At 44.0% G+C, this 27869-nt stretch overlaps 1 protein-coding gene across 1 annotated transcript in view; it reads left to right on the forward strand.

Annotated features, from left to right (window-relative positions):
- The window catches only part of LOC126455987 (rap1 GTPase-activating protein 1-like), an 891623-nt gene that overhangs the window by 768679 nt on the left and 95075 nt on the right, over window positions 1–27869 (forward strand). The window lies entirely within an intron of this gene.

A 27869-nucleotide genomic window follows, 5' to 3' on the forward strand; every position in this document is an offset into this window, starting at 1 on the left:
GTGGAGACAGAGAGGCGCGTTTTGAAAATGTGCAGTGTCTTTCTGAGCAGTTAATTCCGCTGCCATAAAAGCGAAATGAAAACAACAGGCGGCTGAACAAGTTTTCGATTGGCTGTTCATTGTGTGGATGGGGTCTGCGCTCGATGTCGGTGATCAACTGTGTTTTCCCCCGCCGGCGAGCAGTGGAGCGAGCGAGTGGAAGTTTTCCGCAGAGGCTTTTGTAGCTCGTCGAACAGATATCGCAGAGGAATAAATGTAATTGCGTATACATATATTTTTTTAATTACTCTGCCTGCTTTTGACGTTGACAACGGTAGCGGGAAGAATATTTTCAGGCCGTTTCGCCAATAATTTAGCCGCGATTTAGTCCAGTGAACTGAAATTTGCGCAAAGAGATCAAGGCGCTCTGTCGATGAGTTTAAGCGAGGCTGACGTGAGCAGTACACTAAATTTATGATCGCCGTAAAAGTATTTCGTGAGCTGTAATGTGTACATTGTCACAAAGTGCACAGAAACGGATAAACCAATATTTATTAAATAAGTCGCGTACCATGAGAATATGAGATTATTCCACTGTCTTCTTTGAGTAGGGTGGAACGCTACAGTCAGAAGCCTTATTACGCAACTTGTTAGAAAGTAAAGCACAGTATAATGACACCTTGAAACGTCCCCTTTGAAAAATTATAAATGACAGTGCTGGTAAACTCCTACGTTATTTTATTTTCAAACAGCTGAGCAAAACTCACTTTACTCAAACAGTTTTCTCTTTACTTATTCTGATCATCTCAAAACTGACACACAATATTTTTAGCGCAACACAATCTGACTTTCAATAATCCCTACAAAAGAATGGCCCTGACTAACAATAATCTACACCTTTCAGCTAAATAAAACATTCTAACTACTGAAGGCACTAACTACTGATAGTCATAGTTAGCAAATAAAAGATTTTGATAGAGAACAAACAATGTATTTACCTTAGTAGTGTTCAAAAGTCATTATATATATCTGTCGGAAACACGTCCAGATCGTTCGCTTATAGTAACTTCTCAAAACTCTGGCATCTCTCTCCCTCCACACCCACCACTGCTGGCGGCTCACCTCCAACTGCCAAATGCTACGCGTTGTTCACATCTAACAGACCAACACAACACCAGCGAATGTTCTAACAATGAGTCCAACCAGACACAGACTGCACACAGGGCAGTCAGCGATTTTCATACAGAGCACTACGTGGCGTTACCAACATAAAAGCCTAAACAGCCTAGCTACAACCCTGACTTCCTTATTTTTATTATACGCCAAGCACAAATCAGGTTCCTAGAACACAGATCAGTCACGTGGAAACATCGCCCCGCCCGTATTTTATTTTATTTTTTTCATTGCAGATGGAACGGTAGAATGTTTCTGCCTCCGCCGATCTGAGGAGGCTGATCAATCGCAAAGAGTCAAACTAGCAATCACATGGGTGGAAGGGGATGCAGGGGTAAAGTTATAACGTGCAGACTCGCTGGACGTTAGAGGAAATTGTGCATACAATAACACACTGCATCATCGTTTCTCCTCTTGTATTAAAAGCTATATTTTAAGTTACTCGCCTCTCCTGTAAAACTCCGCGATTCCTGCCATCTGTTCAAAGTTTAAATGGAGCACTTCCACTTCACGAAACGAATAGATGAGAGATGAGTAACAAAAGAAAAATATCCAATGAAGGTGCTTTAGTACACTAGTATGCAAAACTTGAGGATTAGAGTAACTTTCGCATGATGTGTCACGGTCAAATATCATAGCTCGTTGAAGCTTGGACCATATATAGCAACACCTGTTATAGTATAGTACAGACTGGAAAAAATGCGCGATGAGAAACAGAAATGGCCTTTTTATTCAAGAACAGCAATTACGCTGAAGTTACCGCGATTTATGATGGTCCCCTGGACATTAAAAATGGCGGGACATGATTCGTAATATGGTGTGTATCACCATGGATGACAGTGCTTGCTCTGCAACGTGCTCTCACGATGCCGTAAAGTTGGTAAGGAGTTTCGGTGGTGGGATATTCAGTTCCTTCACCGGTACGGTTGGTAACTGCTGCATGGTCGTCGATGCGTATGGACGTGGTGCAATAGACCCCCAGCGCACTCCACACGTGATCGATGGGATTGAAGTCGGGGAAAGATACAGACCCTTCCATTCGCCGAATATCTTCTCTTTCCACAAGCTCCTCCACCTGTGCAAGTCTAACCGTCGTACATAAAAATGAAGTCAAGGCCACAGGCACCATTCAAAAGACGCACATGGGGAAGGAGTGTACTTTCAGAATAACGCTGACTGGTGGGTCTGAAAATATTAGTGGGTGTTTCCACCTCTCGCTGTATGAGGTACCTCGATCAGTGTGGAACGTGACCGTTTTGCGGTCCACGTGTTACGGTGTGGGGAAGCATGACAGTGTATGGACGTACTGACATCCAAACCTTTGAAAACGCTACACTCACCAGACACTGTACTCCTTCTCCATGTCCGTCTCTTGACTTGATTTTTATAGATGACAACGTGCGACCATGCAGGTGGAGGAGGTCTTGGAACCATTGGGTATTCGACGAAGGGATTATCCTGCCAGTTCCCCCGACTTAAATCCCGTCGAGCGAGTGTGGGATGTTTTCTGCCCATTCACATGTGCCAACAACAGTTCAGCAGGTGTCAACCGCTCTGGTGGAGGAATGGGATGCCCTACCACAAGAACTCTTTACCAACCTCGAGGCCAGTATGGGAGCAAGTTGCAGAGCGTGCACTACCGTCTGTGTTAATCACACACACCATTAAGAACCATGCCCTACCCTTTGTAATGTCCAGGGCATCGCACTAATCATTATTTTTCAACAAAAGTGTCATTTCTGTACGTCTCATTGCGTATTTATTTAAGTTACCTTCATTACTACACTGTGGCAGTTCTTTCTGTGTCTGGTCCCAATGTCATCGAGCTATATTGCTTGACACTAACACATCAGGCGAAAATTTACTTCACCCTCATTTTGCACACCAGTTTATAAAGCGAGCATGACACCCATCAGTAACATAAATATTATACTGTAGCAAGAGGAAACCGTTTGAAATTATAAAACTAGTTATTATAAACTTGCTGTGAAAAATCGACGCACAGACAAACAACCTCCAAGAGCGGGATGAAGCAATTGGAAAGCAGCAAATACGGATGCAAATTTCTTTGCAGAGTTTAACTGAGAGACTGGCTGGGAAAACCTTCGATTCCACACGTTGACTTTGTGTATGTAGCGACAATTCAGCACGGACAGATGGACTCGTTTTACCTGTCGAACAGCGGAGGTGTTCTCCCCGCGCTGGGCAGAAGTGGGGCAGTGGCGCACGTGCTACAGACGCAGACAAAGAACCCTTTTCCGGCTGCGTGAGGACGGCGGAAGTGGCGGTATCAACAAGCGGGGACAGCGCGCGCCCACCTGCCAACGCAGCTTCCGCCCCCCCCCCCCCCTCACTATTGTCATAGGGCGTTCAGTCTACCGTCGACTCCAGCGCAGGCAAACCGCACCTGGCGCGCCGGCCGCCTCAGCCATTCCGTATCCCGTGCCGTCCCAAACAAACTCCAGCTCTCCGGAGTCCCGTTTGATATTTCTGTGCGTCGCGACGACAACCGGTTGTGTATTGTGCTTCGTCGAATCACTGCAGCCGGTTTCGCGTGGGCATTGATGGACATATCCGACGAAGACCGCACGGCTGCCACGCGGCGGCATTGATTCTAATACTTCACTTCCCACAGTCGATGTGTCGTCATTGGTTCAGTTTCCGCTGTCGATCTGAAAACTACTCGCCTTTCATTTAAAAACTTGGAAGGAAAATTTATTTATGGATTCTTCCGTTACTTCTTGGTAGAACAATTCCATGTTTAAGGTTGTCTGTGTACTTGTTATTCAATCTTAAATAGAAGCAAGCAACTTCCTTCTTCAGTGCGTGCAAAGCCCTCAACCCCAATCTCTACTCACTGCTGGAAATCTGGCTAGCGAGAAATGGACGCTGTTTTTTTAATTCTTTTTTAAATATCCGTTCAAATTTATACATATTATACGTTTAAGTCTCCCGTCACATTTTTCTATCAGCCTGTTACGGTAGTAGACTGAACAAACTTGTAATAAACAAGATCACATTCAATACTATTTATTCTCCATAACTGTTAAACAGTTACGACTGTCATCTGATCTTCATAAAAGTTGTTGTTATAAGTCCTTTTCCATTATGACTGTATCACACATGCCATATTGATATTACAGTGGATGGAATGTACTCCATTAGTGACAAATACATCATGGATCCACATTCTTTGAAATACATAGACTTCAACTTTGCGGTGCACAGTGTACTTCAACTATGTCGGCACGCAAATAATTAACAAACGTAGCCGTTTCGGAAATGCTTCCACCCTTGGCTCGAAAGACAATTGTTATACTCTTTTGGTAGTCAGATAAATCGCTATGTTTGCGCGTTACAACAATGAGAGCACTTCGCGACTTACAAGAATCTTTACAAATGGTTCAAATGGCTCTGAGCACTATGGGACTTAACAGCTGTGGTCATCAGTCCCCTAGAACTTAGAACTACTTAAACCTAACTAACCTAAGGACATCACACACATCCATGCCCGAGGCAGGATTCGAACCTGCGACCGTAGCAGTCGCGCGGTTCCGGACTGCGCGCCTAGAACCGCGAGACCACCGCGGCCGGCAAGAAACTTTACACATAATTTCAAAAACCTTACGAAACTTCTCGCTGCCACGCACAACGAAATGATGAAAGGAAAGAAACTTGGTAGCTTGCTACGTTTTTCGCTGTTAGTGTAGTAAAACTTCACCATTAGACGTGACGTTTTAATTGAAGTTTTGTCATTTCTTTACTTACTATATTTGTAACACACTTGCACTTTTATGAGTAGCCGGCCGGTGTGACCGTGCGGTTCTAGGCGCTTCAGTCTGGAACCGCGTGACCGCTACGGTCGCAGGTTCGAATCCTGCCTCGGGCATGGCTGTGTGTGATGTCCTTAGGTTGGTTAGGTTTAATTAGTTCTAAGTTCTAGGCAACTGATGACCTCAGAAGTTAAGTCGCATAGTGCTCAGAGCCATTTTTTTATGAGTATCCGCATATATCACTGGATGTACCTGCAAAATTATATCACTATGCGACACATACGTTGCGAGACATGTCTTAAGCATTGAGATGCTTGAAAAAACTAGTTTTTGCGTAAAATGGATCACAAATTGCTCACTCTATATTCATCAAGTGTTTTAAGCGTACTTCAAAACCTTTTCTAAAATTTTTCTCGCTTACATGCCCAAGTCAAATATTTAACATAATAACTCGTCTGTAAAGTAATCAGACGTTTGAAGCCGTTTGATACATTGGAGCTCAATTCTTTAAGGACTCGGTGATTCACTAGTATAGACGAAGTTTTGGCGGCAGTAAGGTTGTGAAGGCGGGTTGATATTGGAGTCGTGCTTCGATAGCTCAATAGGTAGATCTCCTGTCCACCGAAGGCATAGGTGCCAGGTTCGAATCCTGGCTCGGCACACATTTTTAATTCGTCAGGACGTTTCAGATCAGCGCACAGTCCGTTGCATACCAAAAATCAATTCTGCAGCTCTCTCTCTCTCTCTCTCTCTCTCTCTCTCTCTCTCTCACACACACACACACACACACACACACACACACACACACACACACACACACTTGCTTACTTACTCGGGATGATCCTTACGAAAAACAAAGAGAAGACTCGTACTACAGATCGCTTGAATACTTGCCCCAGGATATGAATTTTAAAGTTTTGAGATGAGAGATACCTGATGGTCTGGATAATGCCCAACCACACTTACTCGGATGTCCCATTTGATAGTGTTACTTCTGAAAGGTGAAGGTCCAGGTTTGTCGTATGTCTGAGACACAGTAAGTGCCGAATGATTGGTAATACCTTACACAAACACGACGTGAATTCCGATACAAGCTAGATATCGGAAAAAAAATACAGAAGAGAATCCTTGTTAAGAAGGGCACTGTTAACCGAGTAGGAGAAACGTCTAGTCTCCTACTGCCTATAGTGGTAAATTTTGCAGCGGCACCGACTATACTTAGGCAACAGCGAACGTCACCGTTTTCAGGGAACGGCTCTGAAAATTAGATAAAACCTGCGCAGTGGGCGTGATGTTTCGAGGCAGCCCAGAATCCCGTATGCGGCTCACGCGTCAGGCATCCTCCGCCACACACGCGCTGTTAGGTGTGTGGGAGGCTGCTGTCTCTGTGGCGGCGACAGCCCGCGGCCGGGGGACCACGGTGTGGGCGGATGCCGGCCCCACGTTTGCAATAAATAACTTACCGCTTCCACGCCCACGCTGCGCTGTGTCCAGTTCAGGTGAGAGGACGAACCCTGACCTTTCTAGTTTATGCTGTGCCGTACAAGAACTAACTTGCTGACGTCAGTTGCTTGCTAGCCTATATTATCTCATTGTGCTTAAAAAGGAACTGTCGCATTCGTCCTCATGGAAATGTTGAGGGTATAACAAAATTAATCATTCTAACAAATACGAGGCGTAGTCGGAAAATAAGGCCCGATTATGCGCGAAATGGAAACCACTGTCAAAATCCGATGGAACTTTGCACAGATGTGTTGGGTAGTGTCTTTAGTGTGCCTGTCAATCACTTCACGTCGCTCTTTTCAGTTCAGAGCGCAAAGTGATCACGTAGAAATGCCTAAAACTGCAGTGGCTTCCGCCAAGTGTGTGGAACTGGTGAGAGATTTCGCCTGAAGCTATGCAGCCCACATAACATAAGTATCATGCGTTTCTTCCGCGAGGCAATTTTCAGCTGCATTCTGCAGGGGCAATGAAGACACTCCTGCAGCGTTTTCAATGGGAAGTGTTTGATGACTAACAATACAGCCCTTAATTGGCTCCCTCCATTGTTCGTCTCTGCTCACATGCTACGAAGACAACATTTTGACACAAACAACGAAAGGCAATCCAGTGCAGAGAAATGGCGGAAAGCTCAGGCGGCTGCTTTCTGTGACGATGGTATTGGTAAGTTTGAACAACGCCACGAAAAATGTCTAAGCCGGAGCGGCGAATGTTTAGAGAGGTAGCGGGAAGGCGTGGCTAACTGTTCCAAATAAAAAAATTTTTATTTTCACTATGGTTTTCATTTCGCGACCGATCGGACTTTACTTTCCAAACAGCCCTCGTAATAGATCGGGAACATAGGTGAATTTTTTGCAACATACTAAAACATCAGCAATTACACTGAATGTGAATAAAAATTGTCCAAACGGCAGGTGCATGGAGCTGCTGTGTTATTACAACGTGGAAGCTGGCTCGCCAAGTGGGTTTGAAATCGCCAGTTGGCCGTTATCTAACCGAAAAAGGTGACCATCAGCAGACACAGAAGTAATTCGGACATAATTCTCATTTATAAAATAGATGGTTCTTCAGATACCATGTTACTTTAGAACGAGGTGGTTCAATGGTTAAGACAAGGGATTTTAAGTTTCCGCCCAACGATTCCTACTTGTGAATACGATATTGCAGTGTTCTTTCGGATATACATGCCCGACCGTGTTGTTAAAAAGAACGCTGCAGTGTTGCATCGTTCTTCTTAACAACGCTGGCACTGCAAATCGTATTTATCCGACGATCCTGTGCAGCGACTTTCAATTACAATGTCCTCACCTGTATGACAATTACATAGTGTGTGTACGAGTACTGGTATGTTCAGCCCATAACAAATAATACAGATATGGAGCACAGTCAGTTTCAGAAATCATTTATGACACTTGATGGCGGAGTCGTATTAAAATCTACCTGCTATCAAATAACGATGTTGGCGTATGATCTGGAAGCTTTGCTGTGTAACCTAACCCCCAGATCATGTTTTATTCGACTTCATCCATAGTTTTTCCATAACAGTTTTTATGAAACTGAAGTTTATAGCTAGAGTGAGCCGCTGCTGATCCAGGGAAAATCTATGTAGCATATCCTTTGAATGGCGGTTTGATGTTTGGAACGCTAGTGAACAGTTCAATTCCAGTCGAGCAGATAAATGCGTAATTACGCGGTAGGTACGAAATGAAGCAGATACGCCGGTCAGCGCTAATGGAATTACAGCCTTCGTTCGCAAGCGGCATCTGTTTCATTGCAACATTTGATGCTGCCTGCCGATCGTAAACCGATATGGCGGTGTAATGCAGAGGTACCACGGTTTGTAGCGGACTGAGGGATCAGGGTTCGAAGCCAGAGATAACTGCTGGTCAAAGTCAGCCGATACAGTAACAAACCCGGTATTTAGACTTACGCGATGAATATTACCGAGCAACACAACACGAGTAGAGGCGAACGTGCCATGGCGATGAGCAGGCCTCAGTACTGTGATTACTGACCACAGTGCTTTGAGGATAAGATAAAAGATGGAGGGGAATAACAACTGTCAAATAAATCTTTTCATGTAAATGTTCAGTCATAGTTGAATATTTTGTTGTTGTAATATTTCACATGGCCATTCAATGAATGGATCGACGTGTACTGTCAACCACCACATCCCAAAAGATGTACTCAGTGCTGTTTAAGATTCCTTCTCCTTGTTTTTTTAGGGAACATCTAGGTCAAGGAGGGCAGAATAAAAGAATGTTGTTAGCTGCTTCTTATTTTTGCTATGAAGGGGACCGTGGAATTTTTTCATTCGTTTCGATATTGATTCAACCAATAGATTATTCTGATACATTTTTAAGTACTGCACGTATTGAGAAACAGTATTAAGTACAAAAAGGACGTGTCTTTTTGTGGCATGTCATTCTGTAACACCAAAGTTTCAGTGCCAACATTTGGCTTTACTGATCACAGTTCACATTGCTTTCAGCGTAATATGAGATACTTCCCTCAATTAATTCAGGTTCATCAACCCGCTCTGTGGCTTCGTACTGAGTCAAAGATAAATAATATCCATGAGCATAGGGAAGCAGGTCCACGACTTTTAGACACTTTCTGATATTGTTAAGGTCGTAATCGATGTCGTCTGTGTTGAACGGTCACGCTTCTTGAAATTAATTTCACGGAAGTTTCTGTGAACAGCGTGCTTCAACAAAAATTTGAATGAGGATTTGGGGCCAAAAGGCATAACACTGTAACTTCCGAAAAGTTAATAGGATGTCCGTCCATCGCTGTATTTCCTTTTGTTATCTTAGAAATTTAAGTCTTCAACCTTGCGGAAGAAAAAAATCCGAAGATGAGTAATAGGATGGTCCTTCGAAACAACATTTTACAATATAGTAATTTAATAGCTATATAATGGCATGCCACAATGATCCCTTTAGTAGGCACCAAGTAATGCCCATCACATCTACAACAGTCATTTGTGGTTAATGGGCTCCAGATAAATATCTTAGAAATTTTCCCATATCATCGCACGAGGATTCACTCTCAAAACATCAAAACAATCCGCTTCCGTATTGGTTCCACAATGCTCTTCCCCCCCCCCCCCCCCCCCCCCCCCCACTTCATGCGAACAACTTGAGCCGGAGCCCCAGCAAGCTGCTTCTTACCATACTGCAGCTTAAAAAAATAATGTGCTCTGCCTTGATGCAATATTTTAAGAATAGAAATAATCTGTTGTCAGGTGCACAATTTTTTATTAAATTTACTCCTTGACTAGTTTCGACAAATTAATTTGCCATCTTCAGAAGATCTTACAATTAAGCTTACATCGGAAAGCAACCATCAAACAAACTCTGGACGATAGGGTCCTTCGTTATGTATGATATTCTGAAGACGGCAAAATAATTTAATGAAAATTTGTGCAGCTGACGACTGATGATTTCTACTCTTAAAACGTGCTTCTCAGCTGCTGATTGATAGCTATGAATAAAATTTTATACTTGCAATATATAACAACAGAGTGTGTGCTACCATCTCTTGGTTTGTTCAAATACTGCTCTACCAGTGACTTACTGTCCTCGAGCAGATACGAAAAGTGTACGAATCTCGGCATTGCTCAGTGTAAGGCTTACTGTTATCTCGTTCCGAGGGCCTCACTGACACACGTCAAAAATTGGAACACTCCTACCAAAGTCTTTTGGCACGTGGCTCGTACGCTCCTTCCTCTTCTCTCCCCCTACCCCTCCTGACACCCGCCCCTCTTCCGTGAATGAAGAGGCTTGCATAGAATAGGAGAGCTGCATCAAACCGGTCTCTGGATGCCAGTAGACTTTCTTTGTCCCGGAATGGCCTCTTTCCTGTGCTAGTCCGCTTGTATGTTTTGTTTGCTTCGTCCGACATGGGTTATTTTGCTTCCAATGTAGCGGAATCTCCAAAACTTCGTATACTTCGTGATCACAAATTTGGATGGCTATTTTGTTGTTTTGTCCTTTCTGTCACGTTTCATTACCTTTGTCTTTTTCCGGTTTACTCTCAGTTCATATTTTGTACTCATTAGACCGTTCATTCCATTCAACGGATCATGTTATTCTCCTTCATTTTCACTGAGCGCAGCAAATTCGTCAGCGGATCTTATCGTTGTCATGTTTTCACCCTGACTTTTAATCCCACCCCAGAGACTTGCTTTTATATATGCCATTGCTTTACCGTGTTGAACAGTAGGGTAAAAAGACCGCATCTCTGTCTTATACACTGTTTAGTCTGATCACTTCACTCTTGGTCTTCCAGTTTTATTTTTCCCCTCCTGATTCTTGTATGTAATTTATACTACCCGCCTTTCTGTGTGACTCACCCCTATTATTCTCAGAATTTCGAACATCTTGCTCCATCTGACAGGGTTGAACGCTTCTTCCAGGTCCACAGATCCTATGAATGCGTCCGGATTCTGCTTCAGTCCTGCTTTCATCATCAGCCACAACAACAGAACTGCCTCTCTGGTGCCATTACCTTTCCTAAAGCGAAACTGATCGTCATCTCGCTACGGTCGCAGGTTCGAATCCTGCCTCGGGCATGGATGTGTGTGATGTCCTTAGGTTAGTTAGGTTTAAGTAGTTCTAAGTTGTAGGGGACTGATGACCCATGAAGTTAAGTCCCATAGTGCTCAGAGCCATTTGAACCATTTGATCGTCATCTAACAGATCCTCAGTTTCTTTTCCATTCTTCTGTGTATTACTGTCGACAGCAGCTTAAATGCATCAGATCTTAAGCCGATTGTATGATAATTCTCGCACCTACCTGCCCTTGCTACCTTCGGAATTATGGCGACGATATTTTTCCGAAAGTCTGACTGACAGATGCTACACGCATGCTTGAATTGTCACTCGGTTATCACTTCCAATGGCTTCAGAAATTCCGATAGGATGTTATCCTACCTCTTCTGCCTTATTCGAACTCCAGCCTTCCACATCGCTTTTAAATTCTGACACTAATACTAGATCGCCCATCTGTTCCATGTGGACTCAAGTTCCTTCTTCCCCGTCCCTCGCCCACGGTTGGATCTGCAGCTATAGTTCAATTCTTTTATCTTGGCGGTTTGCGCATGCCCGCCCAGACGCGGGAGATGGGTGAGTTGCCAGTTGCAGGCGCCAAGCAAACTTACGTTTAGGGGGGAGCCCAAAAATTTGATTTTTACGCATCTTCTTGAGTGATACCTTCCCCCCATAAATGACTTATTTTGTTTCGATATTCAACATAGTTATTGTGCAGCATTAAATGTAGTAAACCACTGCACGAAATTTTGAAGAGTTTGCAGTCCACAGAGTATACTTTCCGCATGGTTTATTTCAGTTGCCACTAGAAATTAAAAAAAAAATTACATTCAAACGAATAAAATTCATGAAGTAAGACACTTCGATATTGTTTTTAAATACAGAAAATTTTAAGGTCAGAAGAAGCTTTGAACTCGGAACCTTTCGCTTAGCAGCCAAACACTTTAACCATTACACCAACGCAGCTCATCATTTAATATAGTTCCTGGAGGACTTTAAACGAGGACGCAAAATACCGACGAACACTGTTGGTATGACTATGAATTACTCACGTTTCGTCGAAGTACAATAGGAAATAAACAATTACCGCTGTTCTTTATTGCGAAAAAGCCGTTAGTGGAAATGATATGAACATATTTCCTTGCTATCGCCTGAATTATGAGGCTTATTGCTTGTTTGGTTTAATTAATTAATAGAATCTGAAGCATTTGGTATAAAGAATGCTTTTTCCAAACTTTCTATAAAAGAAATTCTGCTATCAAGACATTGCTTTCGTTGAGTTACTTTATTTATGACTGAACGTTTCTAAAACTGAAGACTCTCGTCCGTGCTCCGTTCTGCAGTCGAGCTCTGGCCATGTCGTTCTCTGTTCATTGGCTGACTGTGTTTGTGACGTCAGATGCGCAGAACGAACCTAAACTCGGCCGCCGTCAAAAATGCCCCGCACTTTAGCTACAGCTGGGCCTAGGGGTCGCTTTGCTTAGCAGTGACAGAACGTGTGTTGTGTGTTGGTTGAGTTTCTCTGCCGTGGGAGGAAGCGGTTTCCAGGTTTGGCGCAGCACCAGACCGGCAGTTGGGAGTCGTGCACGTAAGACGGCGGCGGTGCTCCCATTCGACGCACGCGAGGGGCCAGGCGGTGCCAGGCTGCAGAAAGCGTGCCCCGGCGCCACAATGAGGGCGCCGCAGACCGCTAAAGGCGGGCCGGCTGAGCTGGCCGGGTCGTGATTGAGGGCCGCCGTCTGCGGGGGCAGCCGTCGTAAATACCCGATCCCCTGCCGGCCGCGCGTTGCGTCACTGCAGGCCGGAGTCTCGCCTGTGACATTTCATTCACCGTCGCCGCGCCCCGACGCCCGTCAAACTCCGATCCTACCAGACTGCCAGCAGGCACTGAACTCCATCGGGGCCTCTAAAGTTCATCGGCGTACAATACATGCACGAAACACAGTGTCTTCCATAAGGGTGTGTGGATAAAAATCCTACATCTACATCTACATCTATACTCCGCGAGCCACCTTACGGTGTGTGGCGGAGGGTACTTATTGTACCACTATCTGATCCCCCCTTCCCTGTTCCATTCACGAATTGTGCGTGGAAAGAACGACTGCTTGTAAGTCTCCGTATTTGCTCTAATTTCTCGGATCTTTTCGTTGTGATCATTACGCGAGATATATGTGGGCGGTAGTAATATGTTGCCCATCTCTTCCCGGAATGTGCTCTCTCGTAATTTCGATAATAAACCTCTCCGTATTGCGTAACGCCTTTCTTGAAGTGTCCGCCACTGGAGCTTGTTCAGCATCTCCGTAACGCTCTCGCGCTGACTAAATGTCCCCATGACGAATCGCGCTGCTTTTCGCTGGATCATGTCTATCTCTTCTATTAATCCAACCTGGTAAGGGTCCCATACTGATGAGCAATACTCAAGAATCGGACGAACAAGCGTTTTGTAAGCTACTTCTTTCGTCGATGAGTCACATTTTCTTAGAATTCTTCCTATGAATCTCAACCTGGCGCCTGCTTTTCCCACTATTTGTTTTATGTGATCATTCCACTTCAGATCGCTCCGGATAGTAACTCCTAAGTATTTTACGGTCGTTACCGCTTCCAATGATTTACCACCTATGGCATAATCGTACTGGAATGGATTTCTGCCCCTATGTATGCGCATTATATTACATTTATCTACGTTTAGGGAAAGCTGCCAGCTGTCGCACCATGCATTAATCCTCTGCAGGTCCTCCTGGAGTACGTACGAGTCTTCTGATGTTGCTACTTTCTTGTAGACAACCGTGTCATCTGCAAATAGCCTCACGGAGCTACAGATGTTGTCAACTAAGTCATTTATGTATATTGTAAACGATAAAGGTCCTATCACGCTTCCCTGCGGTACTCCCGAAATTACCTCTACATCTGCAGATTTTGAACCGTTAAGAATGACATGTTGTGTTCTTTCTTCTAGGAAATCCTGAATCCAATCACAAACCTGGTCCGATATTCCGTAAGCTCGTATTTTTTTCACTAAACGTAAGTGCGGAACCGTATCAAATGCCTTCCTGAAGTCCAGGAATACGGCATCAATCTGCTCGCCAGTGTCTACGGCACTGTGAATTTCTTGGGCAAATAGGGCGAGCTGAGTTTCACATGATCTCTGTTTGCGGAATCCATGTTGGTTATGATGAAGGAGATTTGTATTATCTAAGAACGTCATAATACGAGAACACAAAACATGTTCCATTATTCTACAACAGATTGACGTAAGCGAAATAGGCCTATAATTATTCGCATCTGATTTATGACCCTTCTTGAAAATGGGAACGACCTGCGCTTTCTTCCAGTCGCTAGGTACTTTACGTTCTTCCAGCGATCTACGATAAATTGCTGATAGAAAGGGGGCAAGTTCTTTAGCATAATCACTGTAGAATCTTAAGGGTATCTCGTCTGGTCCGGATGCTTTTCCGCTACTAAGTGATAGCAGTTGTTTTTCAATTCCGATATCGTTTATTTCAATATTTTCCATTTTGGCGTCCGTGCGACGGCTGAAGTCAGGGACCGTGTTACGATTTTCCGCAGTGAAACAGTTTCGGAACACTGAATTCAACATCACACATTTTCTTTAATGATTACCAGTTTCGGCTCATTACCGAGCCATCCTCAGGTCGAAAATGTTGTTTAGTGTGTGACACTCATGACACATGGTCGTATTTATTAGAGCTAAGTCGCTCTAATTAAATGAAAAATCCTAAAGTGAAAATCTTAGTTTTTTTTATGTAAACTGACAACGTTGATCACTAATCAAACAACATTTGGTTAATGATTAACGTTGTAAGTTTACATAAACTAATAATAATGCCGTGTGGCTACCGAGCGAGGTGGCGCAGTGGTTAGACACTGGACTCGCATTCGGGAGGACGACGGTTCACTCCCGCGTCCGGCCATCCTGATTTAGGTTTTCCGTGATTTCCGTAAATCGCTCCAGGCAAATGCCGGGATAGTTCCTTTGAAAGGGCACGGCCGACTTCCTTCCCCGTCGTTCCCTAATCCGATGAGACCGATGACCTCGCTGTCTGGTCTCCTTCCCCAAAGAACCAAAACAACCTTGTGGCTAGGACCTCCCGTCGAGTAGACCGTTCGCCTGGTGCAAGTCTTTCGAATTGACGCCACTTCGGCGACTTGCGTGTCGATGGGGATGAAATGAGGATGATAGGGAAAACACCCAGTCCCTGGGCGGAGAAAATCTCCGACCCAGCCGGGAATCGAACTCGGGCCCCTAGGGATGACATTCCGTCTCGCTGACCACTCATGTACCAGGGGGGGACTTTACATAAACTAAGATTACATAAACTAAGATTTTCACTTCAGGATTTTTTATTTAGCTAGGGCGGCTTAGCTCTAAAATATACGACGATGCATAACAAGTGTCACACACTGAACAACATTTTAGATTGATCTGAAGATGGCTCGGGTATAAGCGGAAACCAGTTAAAAGGAAAGAAAACTTTCGATCCTGACGTAGGATTTTCATCCACACATGCATATCTCCCGACCCTGCCCCCCGTCCCCTCAAATCTACAGTTTCAAAGAATAACATCTTTCAAAAAGATACATCCGATTTCACAAGAGTGTATCGTCGATATCTACATTTACATACATATACGTCGCAAGCTAGCGTGTGGTATATGTAAGAGGATACCTTCTACCACTACTACTACTACTCTTACTACTACTACTACTACTACTACTACTAATAGTTACATCCTGGCCGGCCCAGGTGGCCGTCGGTTCTAGGCGCTACAGTCTGGAACCACGCGACCGTCGGCCGAAGTGGCCGTGCGGTTAAAGGCGCTGCAGTCTGGAACCGCAAGACCGCTACGGTCGCAGGTTCGAATCCTGCCTCGGGCATGGGTGTGTCTGATGTCCTTAGGTTAGTTAGGTTTAAGTAGTTCTAAATTCTAGGGGACTGATGACCTCAGAAGTTAAGTCCCATAGTGCTCAGAGCCATTGGAATCATTTTTTTGTAGTTACATCCTTTTGTGTTCCATTTGCAAATGATACGACCTAAAAACGACTGTCTACAGGCATCCTTATAGCCATAACTTCTCTTGTCTTCGTCTTACTTGTGCCAAATGTACACTTCAGTCAGCTGCAGGTTCTCTAATTTTTCTAGCCAGCAAATGTGGCCGAGCGGATCTAGGCGCTTCAGTCCGGAACCGAGCTGCTGCTATGGTCCCAGGTTCGAATGCTACCTCGGGCATGGATGTGTGTGATGTCCTTAGGTTAGTTAGGTTTAAGTAGTTCTAAGTTGTAGGGGACTGATGACCTCAGATGTTAAGTCCCATAGTGCTTGGAACCATTTGATTTGTTGGGCACATACGTAATAATACTGTTGAACGTAGGTAAAATCTGGTATGTTTATTATAGATTACGCATGAAGCATAATTTTTTACCATTGCACTCACAAAAAATGGCTCTGAGCACAAAGGGACTTAACATCTAAGGTCATCAGTCCCCGAGAATTTAGAGCTACTTAAACCTAACTAACCTAAGGACATCACACACATCCATGCCCGAGGCAGGATTCGAACCTGCGATCGTAGCGGTCGCGCGGTTCCAGACTGAAGCGCATAGATCCGCTCGACTACACCGGCCACCATTACACTTACATTTCTTGTCTACTCTGTGGATACTGCATACATTTTAGCCCTCGTCATATTAGTAGAGGATACTCCGAGATGAGTAGGTTGATCTAAAGAGGAATTCACGGTGAGCCGCTTCAAACCGGTCCGAAGACTGATGACCAAAAAAAGAATCTAGTGGTGAAGTCAAGTAGTATCAGTCGTAATGATGTTTGTTACATATCTAGATTTTAATGACTGGGTAACCATTTTCAGTGCTGTGTGACCATCTTCATTGCTAAAAACCGTCGGAAGAACCAGCTACAATAATGTAACACCCATGCCTTAATAGTGGTACAGTTGCATAAGTTTTAACTGAAAGTAGCTCATAAAATACACACCAGTAAATGTAAGTTAAAACATTAAAAACACTCGTATAAGCACATAGTTCCACCTGGACTATTCATGTCAGAGGTCGAGATCACACTCAGGCTACTGTTTACGATTACAACACATCTGGCTTCAGTGTGTCTTACTAATAAATAAGGCGGTTGTAACTAATAGCAGTGGCTAATGTTGTAGATTTGAACGTCGTGGCAGAGGCGTCAGTTACTGCTGCACATTTTACAATTGAACGTAATTTAAAATATGCAAAACATCTTATTCAGCTACCTAACTGAATAACTTGTTAAACCTGTGACATAAATAGTCCAGTTGGTACTGTGTGCGCCGGCCGGTGTGGCCGAGCGGTTCTAGGCGCTTCAGTCTGGAACCGCTCGACCGCTACGGTCGCAGGTTCGAATCCTGCCTCGGGAATGGATGTGTGTGATGTCCTTAGGTTAGTTAGGTTTAAGTAGCTCTAAGTTCTAGGGAACCGATGAACTCAGATGTTAAGTCCCATAGTGCTCAGCGCCATTTGGTACTGTGTGCATGTAAAAGTGTCTTTAGTGTTTTGACTTACATTTACTGGTATGTATTTTATGAGTGACTTACATTTAAAGCTTATGCCCAGGCATACATGTTGCCTTATTGTAACTGGTTCTTCACATGTTTTTTAGCACTGAAGATGGCCGCACAGTGACCGAAATCTAGATATGCAACACACATCACTGTCAATGTTAAAAATATATGGGCTCAACCACTTGTTTATAGTGTAAAACACTAAGATTGACACGTTTCGGAAGTCAAGCTTCCATCTTCAGAATAATAAAAAGTAAAAGAACCTGTTAAAACTCGCTAAAATGGAACATGCACCAGGCACAATAAAATTGATAATAAAATTAAAACATGGTGGCTTCTTCCCTTGTTGCAGCCGTGTCTTCCAAGGTGCATCTCCACATAGTCGTGAAAATATAAAAAAAACTCTAAAATGGTGTCGCCTATGTTGTTCAACATCTAACCACATGGCTCTCTCCTCTATCGTCGTAAACCGCCCGTGCGTCTTCGTTGATACCAAACACCACGTAGCCAAACACGACACTGAAACGCGAGTAAGCTCACGCGCAAGTAAACAAGGAAGTCACAGACATGTCTATAGAGTTTTTTATATTTTTTATATTTTGACGACTATGTGGAGATGCACCTTGGAAGACACGGCTGCAACAAGGGAAGTAGCCACCATATTTTAATTTTATTATCAATTTTATTGTGCCTGGTGCATGTTCCATTTTAGCGAGTTTTAACAGGTTCTTTTACTTTTTATTATTCTGATGGAAGCTTGACTTCCGAAACGAGTCAATCTTAGTGGTTGAACCGATATATTTTTTAACATTGACATTCACAACCACGACCTCTCATCCAGTATGGCTAAAATCACACATCACTGTGACTGCTGTATCCTGTACCACTTGATGTGAATGCCTTTTCTGGAGACTAATCTTTTCGTATGGTATCGAACCTGACATTCGTCAACGCCATTCGATAATTCGGATACGATACTATGAAATTGTCGAATACTTCCTGTCAATACCAGTACCATAGACACGGAAACAGAAGTAAGTCCCTAGAGACAAGTCAGTGGCAGAGCCGTTGGTTTCAGTTTTTCGCCGCTGCCCACCGCCAGTGGCTGAGCGGCAGCTGTCGCCTGGCCTCGCATCCCGTGCGTGTCCCCAGGGATGTGCGGCGGCGGTCCCGTCTGTGGCGCTGCCAGGGAATGCCAAGGCCGCCGGCGCCGCATTGGGCACGGCCACAGTCGCCGACCTCGCTCCCGAGTGCGAAAACACCAGCCGCACGTGGCCGGCCATATAGCCGGGACACCACGACCAGGGGGCTGGCAAAACTTAAAACTCTACCACCTGCCATTTTGTCATTTTCGTCAGCCACTTGACACCCATTTCTGAATCAAGTCCTCCTCCACATCGCTTCTTGAGCCATACGGAGTGAGGCTGAACTCTACAGACTTTAATTACGGTCACTTTGTTTCTGCCGCGCCCTATTTGCTGTTATATTACAATAATTATATTATTATTACTGATGTCATATACAAGCTACTTGATATTTCTGGCCGGCCGAAGTGGCCGTGCGGTTAAAGGCGCTGCAGTCTGGAACCGCAAGACCGCTACGGTCGCAGGTTCGAATCCTGCCTCGGGCGTGGATGTTTGTGATGTCCTTAGGTTAGTTAGGTTTAACTAGTTCTAAGTTCTAGGGGACTAATAACCTCAGCAGTTGAGTCCCATAGTGCTCAGAGCCATTTGAACCATTTGATATTTCTGTTGGGGGAATTGGTGGAGGCCAGTTCACATTTAAAACTGAGATTTCTTTTCAGCCACCTCTCACTTGGGGTACAGATGCTGACCAAATTATGACAGAATAAAAAAATTAAAATAAAAAAAATTGGCTTCTGTACGGTAGATTGTCATCTGCTTAGTTTGCGAATTAACGAATTGCTTTATGTCTGAACGTAATGTTGTTGGGCGAAAATATGTCGATACTATATTCTGAGTGTTCTTACAGTTGGTTTCGACACGTCCGATTTACTCTGAACGCCCATCTTTTGTGGAAATGCGCACACAAACATGGCACATGCTTTTGTGGAATTCCACTGGTTTTCCAATTCACAAAACATCGTGTGTATGTAGCCACTGTGTTCTGTGAAGAGAAAAAAAATGTAACTTGCGACTGGAGTGCTCTAGAATAATCAGTCGCTCCAGATTTTGACAAGTCCCGAAAGACATTATTTACTATATTTAGAACTGAAGACATAACGTTACAATTTTATCTGATAGTAAGTTATCGTGGGTCAAATCAAAGAAAGCTTATAACTTCACTGAGCAAACTGACGGAGGTAACGATGGAGTACTGTGATTTTTCTTTTCGAAGAGGTTTGTCTCTGAGGGTAGTGAAAAGGCTATTAAATGTTTGGACAACAGCGTTTTTTTTTTGTTTTGATTTTTATTTTCCAATCTCTTACGTAGGCCGGCCGGTGTCGCCGAGCGGTTCTAGCCGCTACACTCTGGAACCGCGCGACTGCTACGGTCGCAGGTTCGAATCCTGCCTCGGGCATGGATGTGTGTGGTGTCCTTAGGTTAGTTAGGTTTCAGTAGTTCTAAGTTCTAGGGGACTGATGACCTCAGCAGTTAAGGCCCATAGTACTCAGAGCCATTTGAACCATTTAAAAAAAAAAGCTACAAAATTGAAAGATCTAGGTGAAATTATACAACCAAATGCTTTAGACAAAGAAGCTAACCTAACAAGGATAAGGAAAATTGAGGTGGCTTTTCAACTAACAAAAATCTGTACAAGTAAGAAATCTATTTCCACAAAATCAAAACTTCGGCATTACAGTACTGTCATTAACCCAGAATGTCTTTATGCATCAAAATGCCTTTCGTTAAATACAGCAAAATAATCATGTGAAATAGAAAAGAAGAAAAGGAAAATAATTAGGAAAATCTTGGGATCAAAATATGGGAATAGAAATGGAATTTAGGAGGTAATAAAGTAGTTTATGAAAAAATAGAGCGAAAATCAGACACGATGAGGAAGAGAAGAGCTGGATTCTGTGGACACCTAAAAAAGGCTAGAGGAAACAGGATAACAAAAATAATTTTTAACTTCTTTGACAGAAACTCCAAAACATCAGTGACGTGGATAAAATAAGTTAAAACAGACTTGACGCAAATGGAAATAATGGAGGAAGAAATAGGAGAAAGAGAATGGTTCAGAGCAAAAGTACAAGGTTTCAAGTGCTTCCGGGACAAAACAGAGAAAAAGACATGTGCAATATGGACAGAAGAAAGAAGAGAAAAAGGAAGGTTCAAATGGTTCACATGGCTCTGAGCACTATGGGACTTAACATCTATGGTCATCAGTCCCCTAGAACGTAGAACTACTTAAACCTAACCAACCTAAGGACATCACACAACACCTAATCATCAGAAAAAGGAAGGAGTAAAGGAGAATATATAACTTATTTCATATGGTCCTTAGTAGGCCAAACAAATTAAAAAAGAAAGAAATTACTGATGTTACTACAGAAAAGTGCCAAGGAGACATTGAGAATTTAACACAACTTCACTAGTAGCAATTATATCCACGAGATCTGGGGTCAGCGAAAAGCGGCTCACGGGCTGCATGCGGACGCTGAGGGCTTCTGTGTGTGGTCCGCCACAGAATATTTCGCTTAGAACCGAGGTTTCCTCCCCGTGCGCGACCGGCAGTTTCCACTAAGACTAGACTACCGGTTAACAGGCAAGCGTCAATACATATGTGCGATTTGTTCCGGTTGATCTGCTTTATTTCCATTTTGTCTGTGCGGCAATAAATGTACTGATGTACAATTTTAGTGAAACCATGAACCCTCAGAAAAAATTTTTAAAATTAGCGATGAATACTGCGTGTTCAATGAAGGATGGACAAATACGTATTTCTTTGTCAACACAGAGAGTAAAGCAGTGTGTTTATTGTGTCATGATTCGACAGTCGTATTAAGCAGTACAATCTGAAACGATGTTACAAAACAAAACATGGTGAATTTGGTTACAAAATTTGCACGGAAGAATACAAAATAAAACTTGCCAAGTGTGATAAAAGACTGAAGAAGCAACAAAAATTAATTACAAACCAATCAACCTTTCAAAATAGCGCTACAGAAACAAGTTTCGTCGTCCATAACCTTGTTAAACGCAACAAGCCTTATTCGGATGGCAAGTTGATTAAGTAGTGTGCGGTAGCGTGTACAAGCATACTGTATTGCGATGGCCGAAGGAAATTTGGAAGTATTTCAGTCTCAAAAAGGACCAAACTGCAGCGCATTGATTAATTGGTCACCAACTTACGGAACAGCTGAGGGCTGCGGGTAAAGGTTTTGTTTGGTTTTCTTTGGCAGTGAATGGGAGCACAGATAATGAAGACATTGCACAATCAGTCATGTTTAGCTGTGGAATTAATGAAAATTTAGTTATAGAATCGATGAATTATAGAAAAACTGGTCGTCACTTGCTTCAGTGTTCTGTGAATTGTGTGGAGAAAAGGGGCTTGTCCTGGAACAAAATGGCAAGCATTACAACATACGTCGCTAGAGCTTTCAGTGAGAAAAATGTAGGTGTGGGCAACCTTTTTAAAAACTAGTTCAAGCACAAGTCACGGACAGTGATACCTTGACTTGGTACTGAATTTCAGTCCTTCCAAAGTTGCGCTGGACTTAAAGCACGTAATGAAATAAAACATCTACAGCTGCCGTATTGATGTTATTATATTGCAACCGGTTTCGGTGAATCAGCACATCTTCAGGACTTAACTGAAGCTGAGGTGGTGAACTCCAATCGTATACCCGATCCGACCAGTGGCCAACATCTATCAACTGGCTTCCGTAGAGTATTGTAAAAGTGATGTGTCTGCAACTATCAACTACAAACTGACGTACTTGGTAGTTGATGGCTTTTGGCACACTATTCTCCGAAGCCAGTTCATACAAGTTAGCCACTGATCGTGTATACGATTGGAGTCACCACCTCAGCTTAAGTCCTGAAGATGTTACACTGAGTCACCAAAACCGTTTGTAATACGTGGGCAGTTCAATAAGTAATGCAACACATTTTTTTTCTCGGCCAATTTTGGTTGAAAAAACCGGAAATTTCTTGTGGAATATTTTCAAACATTCCCGCTTCGTCTCGTATAGTTTCATTGACTTCCGACAGGTGGCTGCGCTGTACGGAGCTGTTAAAATGGCGTCTGTAACGGATGTGCGTTGCAAACAACGGGCAGTGATCGAGTTTCTTTTGGCGGAAAACCAGGGCATCTCAGATATTCATAGGCGGTTGCAGAATGTCTACGGTGATCTGGCAGTGGACAAAAGCACGGTGAGTCGTTGGGCAAAGCGTGTGTCATCGTCGCCGCAAGGTCAAGCAAGACTGTCTGATCTCCCGCGTGCGGGCCGGCCGTGCACAGCTGTGACTCCTGCAATGGCGGAGCGTGCGAACACACTCGTTCGAGATGATCGACGGATCACCATCAAACAACTCAGTGCTCAACTTGACATCTCTGTTGGTAGTGCTGTCACAATTGTTCACCAGTTGGGATATTCAAAGATTTGTTCCCGCTGGGTCCCTCGTTGTCTAACCGAACACCATAAAGAGCAAAGGAGAACCATCTGTGCGGAATTGCTTGCTCGTCATGTGGCTGAGGGTGACAATTTCTTGTCAAAGATTGTTACAGGCGATGAAACATGGGTTCATCACTTCGAACCTGAAACAAAACGGCAATCAATGGAGTGGCGCCACACCCACTCCCCTACCAAGAAAAAGTTTAAAGCCATACCCTCAGCCGGTAAAGTCATGGTTACAGTCTTCTGGGACGCTGAAGGGGTTATTCTGTTCGATGTCCTTCCCCATGGTCAAACGATCAACTCTGAAGTGTATTGTGCTACTCTTCAGAAATTGGAGAAACGACTTCAGCGTGTTCGTAGGCACAAAAATCTGAACGAACTTCTCCTTCTTCATGACAACGCAAGACCTCACACAAGTCTTCGCATCCGAGAGGAGCTCACAAAACTTCAGTGGACTGTTCTTCCTCATGCACCCTACAGCCCCAATCTCGCACCGTCGGATTTCCATATGTTTGGCCCAATGAAGGACGCAATCCGTGGGAGGCACTACGCGGATGATGAAGAAGTTATTGATGCAGTACGACGTTGGCTCCGACATCGACCAGTGGAATGGTACCGTGCAGGCATACAGGCCCTCATTTCAAGGTGGCGTAAGGCCGTAGCATTGAATGGAGATTACGTTGAAAAATAGTGTTGTGTAGCTAAAAGATTGGGGAATAACCTGGTGTATTTCAATGCTGAATAAAACAACCCCTGTTTCAGAAAAAAAATGTGTTGCATTACTTATTGAACTGCCCTCGTATAATAAAATAATATCAAAACGACGGCTGTAGGGGTTTCATTTTATTACGTAAGTGGACGTCCGCAGTCCATCAATCACAAGGATGGACATACAAAAACTGGACTTACAGCATGTGGCACGCAGTTCACTTGTAGGCCTCTGGTCCTGTAATGGTACATTTAAGGGACGATGTCTCCAGGCTGCCTGGCACAACCCCTCTCAACACACGCTCAACAGTATCTGGGTACACAAAGGATCGGCAAAGTCGAGTATCGCAAATCCAAAGTTACAATATTCTCGACAGGGAACAGGATATACTCGATAAGGTGACCTATCCAAAGATGCCACTAGATGGCACTTAGAGTGGCAAAGTGAATTATGGACTCAACACATGTGGTAAATCCTATTGTTGGTGTGGTGAAGACAACCAGAGCACGGCCACTCTACCATCGAGAGTTCAAATCATTTCTTGAGAAGCTCGTGGCAGTCTATGACATAATTCATAACAGTGTGAGTGTTAAAAAAAATCTGAGCATTGCAGAATGAAATCGTCTTATTTGTGGTTTCGAAGGAGAAGTGCCTCTAGTCTTGTGATAGCATGGATCACAAGAAATATTGAACACAAAAAACCTGGCCTGCCCTTGACACGTGGTATCCAAACAATGACTGAGCATCAAGACAAATATCTGACATTTGTAACGTCTTCGTTTCAGCGGCGCAAGGAGCCTCTACCCACGTAACCGCATGTTTACCGAACTCCCTGAGCGGCCATCTCCGCTGCTGCTACCTGTTTCGCAGGTTTCCAGCAGTTTTTCGTGGCAGTGGGGTTGGCGGGCGACGTAAAAGGCCCATCCGGCGCGTGGGAAGTTGTAACTCGGAACCAATCGGCATCCGTCACACGGCAGCTCGCCATTAAGATAAGCCTGCCCGGCGAACCGGCTTCGCGTCTCAAGCCTTCTTCTCAAAATTGTATCCGTGAAAAATTGGATCCAGTGAATGGGGTCACTGGTCTCGGCCCGGCGGCCTTGTCAAGTCATGCACTCTCCATTAAGTTTCCAAAGGTCACCACAGTGTTTTGCACATCGGAATAGATGGTAACACACAGGACTCGTGTTCGGAAGAAACAGCGTTAAAATCATTTAATTGTCCATGATATTGGGAGTGGACTGAATTACTCGAAGAAATGAACCAACAAGCACAGACGGTTTTCAAGTTTCATCCTATTTCAGTTGGTGTGTTTTATTTATATCTTTGTCAACAAAACATTTTATTGACGTATTTTGAAAGCTGCAGTTACTGCTTGTTCTGTAACTTGTAGTTATTTTTCCCGTCTTCACATAGACACTGTCAGTTTCACTTAACACCTGATGCATCCCAGCATTCCCCATGTGGCCCATTTTTGCGCTTGTTTATGTCGGAAATTAAGTGCAAGGTCACGAAACGTCAGGAGTCAGTTTTTAAAAGCGTCAAAAATTGATAACATCTCTGTATGAGTACAAGAACGGTGTCATGTTCCTTACTTGCTATACGAGGAGCGTTCAGTAAGCAATTTGAAAGAAATGCGAAATTTGTTGTGGGACCTCGTGGAATATTCATGCTTCAGCCTCTATAGTCCCATGAAGTGTCAGTCTGTGGCGGCGCTATACGAGTCTTCAGAATGGTGTCCAAGCCGAGAGCTGTCACTGAGTTCCTTTTGGCGGAGAACCAGAGCATCGCAGATGTTCATAGGAGCTTGCAAATTGTCTACGGAGATACGTCAGTGAGCGAAAGCATGGTGAGTTTTCGGAACAGGCGTCTGTGTCATGGGAACAAGGTCGCGATAAGTTGTCCCATCTCACGCGTGCCGGCTAGCCGCACACAGCTGCAACTCCGGCAATGTTCTAACGTGCGGACACTCTCGTTCGAGATGATGCAAACTAACTACTATTTTCCATGACAACGCAAGGCTTCACCAAATGGCTCAAATGGTTCAAATGGCTCTGAGCAGTATGGGACTTAACATCTGAGGTCATCAGTCCCGTAGAACTTGGAACTTAAACCTAAATGACCTAAGAACATCACACACATCCACGTCCGAGGCAGGATTCGAATCTGCGACCGTAGCGGTCGAGCGGTTCCAGACTGAAGCGCCTAGAACCGCTCGGCCACGCCGGCCGGCCAACACCTCACCCAAGTATGCGCACCCAAGAGGAACTGGACTGTTCTTTGTTATCCACCCCTACAGCCCGGATCTCGCACCTTCCGACATGTTTGGCCCAATAAAGGATGCAATCCACGGGAAGCAGCCAAAAGAGGGGAGAAGAACATGGTGTAATGGAATCATGAGTGAAACCAACCTGCTTTCAGAAAAAAAATGGATTGTATTACTTATAGGACGCCACTCGTATAATACGTGTACTGCAATGAGTAGCATTTGATTATTTTTACAGGCAGCATGTTGCAAAACTGCATGAAGACAGATCAATACGAGTTGTAAAGACGATCAAAACCGGTAATTGAGTAAATGTACTTGCGATCAGTGACAGTTACGGTATTTACATAAAGTGATAAACCATATTTTACGCCTGTGTAAGGCACATGACATTTATAAAGATTATTACATGTTTATTCAGGTAATTCGTGTTAATATATCTCTGGAACGATGCTCGTTTAGGCGTGTAAAGTAAGAAAGCAGTCTGACCTACTTGGCCTTGTGTACGTTACAGAACTGTTGGGATACGAGAAATAATGTAGCACTTGCGAAGCGTTTCAGTACTTGTATATAAATGTCGTCTACTTTGTATCTCTCTCTCTCTCTCTCTCTCTCTCTCTCTCTCTCTCTCACACACACACACACACACACACACACACACACACACACACACAGTGTCTTTCACTGACTCAGAGCCAGAGAAAGAATACGTGTTGGCACGGAGGTGAGCTGTTCATTCATTTTGTTTTCCCCAACAAGCTCGCCCACATCTCAGCAGCAACAATGGGCGGAACCGCCGCTTCCAGGGCCGTAGAGCTTTTGAAAGGGAAATACGCCCGTTGCCAGACTTGCGTTGTGTGACTATTATTAGCCCGTGAAATCACGCAACAAAAGCTAATCAATTTTCAGTATTCGAATTGCGAGAAACGTGAGACTGTGCCGGTGCCTCTACGAATACGAATCGCCGAGTTATTATTTCCGTTGTGCAACGATGAAAATTGACACCTGATTGCCTGACGCGACATTCATTTGACTAGAAGCCAGTTGGCCTTCATTTTCCAGCGGTTTATCAGTATTAGTTGTGTAGAAAAATGTTGTAGATTCGACAGAGTTGAACTGGATTCGTAACTACCTGTCCCAAGAGTTGTACATCCACGTTGCGTGGTATATATGAGCTATTCTGAATGATTATGTGATTTACTGCGCTAATTTTTGTCTATATGAAGAACGTAGTAATAATGTTCGCCGACGACAAGAGCCAGGAAACTTTTGTGCGAGAGGATGTGCTTGCCTCCATTTGTATTTCATTTTCTCAGGCATTACTCTTCTGTCTTGTCGTACACTCGTTGCACAGCTATGGAAGCCATGCTGGAAGGGAGGATATATGACCCATACTCATCTGTCAATAGAAGAAAGCTCAGCGCAGTAAATGGAGTTGTTGACGATTCTGGCAGAAACAGCAGCTAGTCTCGATTTATTGTCCAAAATATTTATTCTTAAGTGATTTAGCGTTAAATTCACTGTAGGTTCGTCATCAGATTATGGCAATAACAAAAGCTTGGTTTCGTCAAATGGTTCAAATGGCTCTGAGCACTATGCGATTTAACTTCTGAGGTCATCAGTCGCCTAGAACTTAGAACTAATTAAACCTAACTAACCTAAGGACAGCACACACATCCATGCCCGAGGCAGGATTCGAACCTGCGACCGTAGCGGTCTCTCGGCTCCAGACTGTAATGCCTAGAACCGCACGGCCACTTCGGCCG

The sequence above is a fragment of the Schistocerca serialis genome, chromosome 2, assembly GCF_023864345.2.
Source record: "Schistocerca serialis cubense isolate TAMUIC-IGC-003099 chromosome 2, iqSchSeri2.2, whole genome shotgun sequence".
NCBI classification, from domain to species: domain Eukaryota; kingdom Metazoa; phylum Arthropoda; class Insecta; order Orthoptera; family Acrididae; genus Schistocerca; species Schistocerca serialis.